Source organism: Schistocerca nitens, chromosome 2 (assembly GCF_023898315.1).
Source record: "Schistocerca nitens isolate TAMUIC-IGC-003100 chromosome 2, iqSchNite1.1, whole genome shotgun sequence".
NCBI classification, from domain to species: domain Eukaryota; kingdom Metazoa; phylum Arthropoda; class Insecta; order Orthoptera; family Acrididae; genus Schistocerca; species Schistocerca nitens.
This window is the reverse complement of record NC_064615.1, coordinates 587,398,896-587,407,512: the sequence shown is the minus strand read 5'-3', so window position 1 is coordinate 587,407,512 and position 8,617 is coordinate 587,398,896. Positions and strand designations below refer to the sequence as shown.

General features: G+C 43.1%; 1 pseudogene; it reads left to right on the top strand.

Annotated features, from left to right (window-relative positions):
- Positions 1-6,096: 6,096 nt before the first annotated feature.
- Positions 6,097-6,214, top strand: LOC126238384 (5S ribosomal RNA; annotated as a pseudogene).
- Positions 6,215-8,617: the final 2,403 nt, after the last annotated feature.

Here is an 8,617-nt window from a genome sequence, read left to right as displayed (position 1 = left end):
GGATTCCTGTGCTATTCTCTGATACTCTCGAAGTTTCTTCGGGTGTTTTCACTCAAAATACGCAACATTTAATTATGTCATGTGATCATAATGTTAGGCAAAATGTTGAAGGTTTCGCACTCTTCGGGAGATTAACATAAGCTTCTTAGATTTTCTTTCTTGTCGATATTAAACGACCAGAACATCACACTGATGACTGAAATATTTAATGCTTACTACTGTACACTTGTAAGGTCTAATGAACAGGTACGCAGAGTGTTCAGTCACCTATCGTTGTCCTGCGGTCGACAGTCTTAGGTCATCGTAATCTTCTGTAATACCATAGCCATATTACAATAAACTGAATAATACACGCTGCTAACACCAAACGCGCACTTCGAGGTTAGCATATCAGCATTTCGGCTTAAATACAATAACAGCTGTTCCAGTGGAAAGAAAAATCCACATTATTCCCGTTTTTAGCTCAACATCTATAGTTTTTCATAAAATTGACTTCCTCATTGAGAAGAATGACTTCAAATTTCTACTGCACACTAGCCAACACGTCACAATAGATATCGGCACGGAACTAAATACTGATAAATCGAGAGCGTTAATGTTGAGGCGAAAACAACAGACCTTCCCTGCCACGAGATTACAGTAACAGGTTACACAGAGCAAATAGTTCGGTGTTTGACTCACTCCTCTTAGAAAGATCTGAGTACATCCAACTGGAATGTTAAATCTGGCAACATTAAAGCTGAGATTTGAGAACGAGACCAGGAAGGTCTGGTATGTCGATAAATATGGTCTCATTGGAGTGCAATATTTATCTGTCGTTTTGCCCCTACCGAAACTTACTCGTACCTCATGCAGCATCCAGACGGTGGCGGCTCCTAGGAACGAAATGGTCATAGACACAATCCCACCAAGGACAATTACCATCGGAAGTGATGAAAGCCATGTATTTGCAACAGTGAAGTATCGGTTCACTTACAAAGAACTGAAAATTGTCGGACTGAACGTCCAAGGAGGTGGCCTTCATCACTCGAAAGCTGCCGAACAGCTTAAGGCTTAAAACGTTCCTACTATCCTTTGGTCCCACTTTCCTACGCCGAAGACTTATGTATGGTTGACGGGACACACAAAATTATATCGCGACTTCCACAAGATCCGATAAACGGCTGTTTCTTTAGCAAAACAGCAATGGAAATCCTAGATCAGTTTTATTGCAGAAAACCAACTAACCTTCTAAAACTATCTGAAGATAGCCTTAGCCACTATATTAGTTGAGATGCTTCGGGCCATGCCAAAATAATTTTGTTTTATTGAGTCTCCTTTTGTGATTTCAACTGACAGGAATAGTCGCATCTCCCAGAGCACAGTAGAATATTATTCTTATTTGTTTTATCAGGCAAGGCTTTCTGTTTTTATGTAGCCAAAGTATTTTTCTTTTATTTGGAATTTCTGTACTCTTTCTCAGTCGAAAGGTAACTAATTTATTCCCTTCAACGAAAGAGAAACTTTTAATACATTAATGTTTCACGTTTCTTGCTTCACTTCAAATGGCTCTGAGCACTATGGGACTTAATATCTGAGGTCATCAGTCTCCTAGAACTTAGAACTACTTAAACCTAAATAACTTGAGGACATCACACACATCCATACCCGAGACAGGATTCGAACCTGCGACCGTAGCGGTCGCGAGGTTCCTGACTGAAGTGCCTCGAACCGCTCGGCCACATCGGAAGGCCTTACTTCACTAAAAACATTTCTTTGCCCCTGGAAACACTTCTTGAGAAGATGATCACGTCAAGCAGGGGAGCTTGCGAAGATGAAGGGCAGAAGGGAGGAAGCTAAAGTGAACAAGGTATCGAACTCTGGATGGTCAGACTCGGAATTAATATGGTAGAACTTTTTGAGCTGCTTTTATTGTGGTCTTCAGTCAGAGGATTGGTTTAAGGCAGCTCCCCACGCCAGTTTATCCTCTGGAAACTACTTCATCTCTACATTAGCTACCGCAGTCTACACTTATTTGAACATGCTTACGCCTTCCACCGCACCAAACCACCCACGCCCCCATAAACTTTCCTCCATTGTTAAATTTGACAATTTCTTGATGTGTCAGGATGTCCTTTATGAACCGACCCCTTCTTTTAGTCAGGCAGTACCATAAACTGCTTTTCTGTCCAATTAGATTCATACCCCTTTATCAGTTAACAGTTACACGATGTACCCAACTGAAATTCATTACTGTGTAGCATCATACTTCAAAATCTTCTATTCTCTTCTTAGCTGACCTGTTAACCGCCGGCCAGTGTGGCCGTGCGGTTCTAGGCGCTTTAGTCTGGATCCGCGTAACCGCTACGGTCGCAGGTTCGAATCCTGCCTCGGGCATGGATGTGTGTGATGTCCTTAGGTTAGTTAGGTTTAATTAGTTCTAGGCGACTGATGACCTCAGAAGTTTAGTCGCATAGTGCTCAGAGCCATTTGAACCATTTGACCCTGTTAACCATCAATGCTGCATTTCCACGTTAGGCTACATTGAGACAAATACTGTCAGAAATGACTTCCTAACGATGACATTTGCATCCTGTGTTAACGAATTTCTCTCTTTCTTAGGAGTTTAGGAGACTAGTTAGGAGACTGAGATGACCATTCCGTAAGCGTATAGTATAGCTTACCGCCCGAGAAGGGACTATGTGTTTGGCGCAATTAGGATTTGGTATTAAACCCTTTGAATAACAGAATGGTAATAACTGACACATACTTACATGATGTTAGAATGTCTCACCGCGTGGCAGTTCACTCATAAGCGAGGTCTCGATGTCAACCTGCTAAGCCGTCTTTTCAGCCTCTCGTAGCACTAGAAAAAGTCATCAGCTGACGCTCAAAAGCGTAGTCGACTGCCGCGTGTAGATGACATTCACTGATTCCTTAACTACTGGTCTGCATGCATAAAAAGTTCCCGGTAAACTAGCCGCATTAAATTCGGATAAAATCCCAAGCTGCAGAAGACTGCCTTCATCGTCGTTATGTGCTAAATCTGACTTTCACGAAAATGGAGAGGTTTCAACTTTTACGCCCGGAGGGTTGGAACTGATTGGCTAAATTACGTCACGGAGAGGGCGCATACTGAGGTGGCGGCCTTTGCGTCAGTAGGTTAGGTCTGCAACATGCTGTTCAGTGTCGCTTTGCATCACGTGGTAAACCTCTGTGCTTTTCCTTTGTCAAATGCACGCTTCCTTGCGCTGCTAAGTACACATCCAGAATCAATATTAAAACTATTCTCACATAGCGTAACTTCAACTGCTTTCTTGATCACAGAGCGCCAATAGTTCAGCAAGTGGGCTAACTTTCGGCCGGCAGCTGAAGTGGACACCCCATCTACTAACTATCCGACATAAAGCCCACAATAGACCGAAACTAGTAACTGGCCGACCATGGGGACTACACCCCTCAACTACCCTTCACACGTACGAATCCCTAATCCACCCCATCCTTTGCTGTGCAAATGTTGCATGGATATTAGCTCCTCCCAAGTTCCAAAGGTTCCTCCAGACCCTCGAATGCCATGCACTCTGCCTCGCTTTTCACATCGGTTTACCTTCCCTCACGAGGATCTTCTACCAACACATCACGTTTCCGCCTCTCATCAATCACATTGAACACTTCCGAACATTCTACACCATCTGCAAATACGACTCCAGTAGTCCTGTGGTTTCTAATTGTCGTACGCTGCCACGTCTTTACGAACAAAGCCGGACAACCCCACACTTACACACCCTCTAACGCTCTCCCAAAGAAACTTCAACCATCTTCCCCTGCCACATCATGAGCTCCACCTCGACGTTTACCGCTCCTACCAGCTATAGGTCCAACCCACGCAAACCGCCTTACCAGGGCTTCCTCTCCCTGCACTCCCCACACAACCTTACCCTCTTTTCTCCCTTTTGCCTTCCTTACACGCACCTGCCATTCCCAGCAAAAATAAGTGTCACCAATTCCCCCCCCCCCTCTGTTCCAGCCCTCTTCTGTCCCACCAGGCACTCCTACCCCGTCGCTGAAATGCATTTGTCCTCAATCCATATACCACCACATTCCTACCCTCACCACCTGCCAACATTTTCCCTTTAGCAACGACTGTCTACCCTGTGGCAGGTCCTACCGACAGGAAAGTGCTTCTTTTATGTACCGTTGTTTCGGCAACAGATTTTAAATGAGCGTTGTTTATTGTATTTCATTTTACCTTTTATCATTACTGTTTCTAACTAGCAGAGCAAAAAGTCATCCATCGTATATCTCAATACGTCCGTTTTATTACTCACCTTTAAAAAGTTTTAAATCCAGTGTATATATTTCTCCTCTATATGTTTCTTGTTTTTTCACCTACGTTAGTATTTTAATGCCCATTGGCTGAAGAGCGGGTTGGCTGTACCGTTGACAACCGACAACACTCCCCTCCACCCATACGGGGCACGGGGGGATGAAATAACAATAAAGAAAAAAAGATCTACACGTGAGCAAGGGCTTCTGTTTATTCAGAGATAATCTTGTGTTTATTTACCAGGCTCTGCCTGACCACAGCTGATTTTTCGAACTTTCTGTATTGAAGGTGACGCTGATGCTCAACACAACAATTGGCGACAGTTCCATGTAACAGCTATCATACACCAAACGAAAATTGTAAATCCGTGGTGCCTTCAGGCCGAAATAATCTTTAAACTGGTCTCCACATCCTTTAATTTTTCTGAATCGTCAGAAGACTGGTCTGATTTCCTGCCTGTTTAGTCTCTGACGACCATGATGGACTCTGTTATCGAAAACTTGAGATTTTAACACAATTTGACGCGACAAGATTACCGACAACATTTTACCGAGGGTCTCGTACTCTTAGAGATTTCGATGTAATTGTTTTGCCCAGTATTTAAAGTTTCTTCTCAACAACTTTATATGTGTCTAACAAGAGAACATTCTCAAGTGTCAATAAAAAAAATCTTGATGAAACTTGGCGGGTGTGTATAGGGGGCGAAATAATGCAACACATGCTTTTTTGTTTGTGCCCAGTTTCAATTTTAAGGGGTAAGCCACACCACAGAAGGTAATTTTGCATATTAGTTTTGGAGGGAATATCTTCGAAATGATGCATAAAAACGTAGCAAAGTTGATAAGTAATTAATGTTCTTGAAGATTGTATAATCGAATTTCATAATAATGTGAAATTTTGCAATATACTCCATTTTGGAAAATGAAAACTTTTCTTACAACACAGATCAAAGAAGCTCTCAAAGTACGTAGATCAATGTTTAATGAAACTGGTTTTTGAAATACCATTTTTGAGAAATAAGCTGCACACAATGTGCTGTCAGAGGGCTCGGTGGCACGGGTGCATTCGTGAGGTATATACGGGTTTCGATACTGGAAGACCATCACGACAAGCTTTCCAGATCTAATTCTGATGAATGATTATGACGTCAATCTGCAGATGAGGAACAATATTATCAAGCTGCAGATACTAGTACATAATCAGTTCTCTGCACCAAGGCTTACCAATCTACTGCAATGCGTCTGTCGCGAACCAAGGTATTTAGAGGGTCACTTGCGGCAATTTGAAATTCTGCTGAATTTTCTTTATATTGTGTTCTCTGTCGTGTGTCTTATATGAAGAAATTTCGTTCTTTTTATGTGTACGGTGTAAGAAAATGTTATGTTTTAAGAGCTTATTTACAGATCAGCATTATTGTAACGGTTTTGTATCGCAATAATGAGTTAATTATTTTTTCCAGACAACAAAATATACTTATGGCAAACGATAAATTAAAATAAAGTTTGTTGAACATAAAATAACAATTAAAAACATAAAACAAATAGAAGTAAAATAAATAACTAGAGTAATAACGAATGTTTAGATATTTTAATTACGGATGTTGAAAATACTCCCACACCACACTGCGTAGAGCTTATTTTCGAGAAACGGTATTTTAGAAACCAGTTTCATTACGCCGGGATGTATGTAGCTTGAAAGCTTCTTTAAGTTGTAAGAGAAATTTTCGTTTTTCAAAATTAATTAAGTGGTGGTACGTATTTTGCAGAATTTGATTACTACAAAATTCGATTGCCAACGGCCTTGCCGTAGTGGTAACACCGGTTCCCGTCAGATCACCGAAGTTAAGCGCTGTCGGGCTGGGCTAGCACTTGGATGGGTGACCATCCGGTCCGCCGAGCGCTGTTGGCAAGCTGGGTGCACGCAGCCCTTGTGAGGCAAACTGAGGAGCTACTTGATTGTGAAGTAACGGCTCCGGTCTCGAAAACTGACATACGGCCGGGAGAGCGGAGTGCTGACCACATGCCCCTCGGTATCCGCATCCAGTGACGCCTGTGGTCTGAGGATGACACGGCGGCCGGTCGGTACCGTTGGGGCTTCATGGCCTGTTCCGGAGGAGTTTTAGTTTTTACAAAATTCGATTATCCAGTTCTTACCTATTAACTCTTATATGACGAACATTTTTTATGTCATCGTTTGTAGGATAATCCCGCCAAATCTAATATGCTAAATTCCCTCCGGGGTGTGTTCTTCCCCTTTAAAACGAAACTGGGGAGGGACAAAAAATACATCTTGAATTATTTTGCCCCCTTTATACACCCGCCTAGTTTCATCAAGATCATTTATTGACACTTGGAAATACTGTTTTAGCTATTGTTAGATATAAGAGGAAATGTTCTTGTCTCCTTAGGCACTGAGAGTGTGTTATTGTAATTGGTTGCTATTATCTTATGCGATTTGGTTTGAAGAGATAAGATGCGTGCGGCGGTCGTGAAAAAACGCCACGAGATGCCGACAGCTCACAATTTCCAGCGTGTAAGCATAATTCTTCGGTATGCCCACTCGAGCGGACGTAATGCGTGGCAGCTGGCCTGGGGAAGCAGACGGCTAGTGGCCGTGGCGCCTGCCACTGATACAGATAGCTTTGTCATCGGCTGCGGAACTGGCGCACCAATTTACAGCCCTGGCCGCCAGCCAGGGCAACCTGTTGCTGCGCCGGGCGTCGCGCTGCGAGTTTCGGGCGTAGACGGGGAACGCGGCTGCTTCACGGGTGTCAGGGCGCTGCGCAGAGCTGCCTGTTGAGCACTGGAAGCAGTGAGCTGGGACGAACTCATATGCGATCGGTATCCAAATCATTCAAGAAGAAAGAAACGGAATACCTCATCAGCCACTTCTACGAGTTACCAGAATACGTCGTAGTAAATGTAAATTCCGCATATTCCTAACATTTAAGTTTATCACGTCTTGGCTTTCCCAGTATGGTATAAATATAGTGACCCAGAACAACCGCTAGTATTTCAGAATGTACTAATTCACGGAATAACGTACGTAGAGAGGTGAAAATTGACACACGTGATTGAAATGATATGGGGTTTTATTGAAACCAAAAACGAATGTGAAAACCGGCCAACAGACGGCGCTGGCCGGCAACACGTCAGCGACGCCGCATGGCAATCGCCAGCGTGACGGGTACGTGGTACGCCGATATGTTACAGAAACGCAGAATTCTAGCCCGGCTGCCTAACGTTGGCTGGAAGGTTCGAGTTTTAAGCAAGATGGCGCTCCACACCATACTGCTACGTGTGTTAAAGATCTCTTGTGCATTTCGTTTGGGACTATCGCGTGCTGAGCTGCAACTTCCGTCATGCTTGGCCTGTGGAGTCCCCAGATCTCAGTGTGATTATTGGTTTCGGATCGCTTATCTATCGTGATCCTCCGACCTAATTCGTGATGCTGAAGCTCAACATCCGAGGGCAACTTCTCACCATACTTAATAATATGCTGTACACTTCTGTTCACAACATTGTCTATCGACTACAGGTATTGTTGATGAATGACGGCCGACGTGCTGAGCATTTGTTACGAAGGAGATCGTCTTCGCTAAACCTCAGTTGTTATGTTAATTATTGCTTTTGTGTCATGTGAAGCGCCATCTGCTAGTCATTTTGGCCACTTTTTTTTAATTTCAATGGAACCCTATGTTATCTCAAGCATGTCTTTCCATTTTTATCTGTCTACGTACGATATTTCGTGAAGTATCGAATTTTGAAATGTTAGTGAACTGTCGACTCACCCTGCAGACAGCTGCCCCGTGTTAAGTTACATGAATCCGTTGTTTGAAGTATTGAATGACAACAGTACTTGTGTAGTATCTACAGGACAAGGAATAGTACCTTTTTCTTTGTAATATGCGTAACTGTACATAAAATGATCTAGAAGTAGTGCCCATAATTCTGAGTCTCAGTAGACCAGCACTAGTCATAATTTTTTGCTGGTACACATCGCGGTTACAATTAAACTTAGGCTGTTTCAGATGGTCCCCATGACGAATGAGTGATCGCTGGACAATGAAACCTGGTGGAAACAATTGTAACGACGCGCGGAACAAACATAACGAATAAACCTTTGAAAGAAACACATTTTAATTTCAACGTAAGACTGTAATATTTGTTAACTGCGTACCATATTTACGTTCCAGTTTAGGAGCGCTGCTCGATATGGTGACCATCTGCACCCGCGACAGCCTATAGCAGCTCTATAGACTGCACTACTGCTGTCCGAAACAACACTGGGCCATGGAATGTTCAGCTGTCG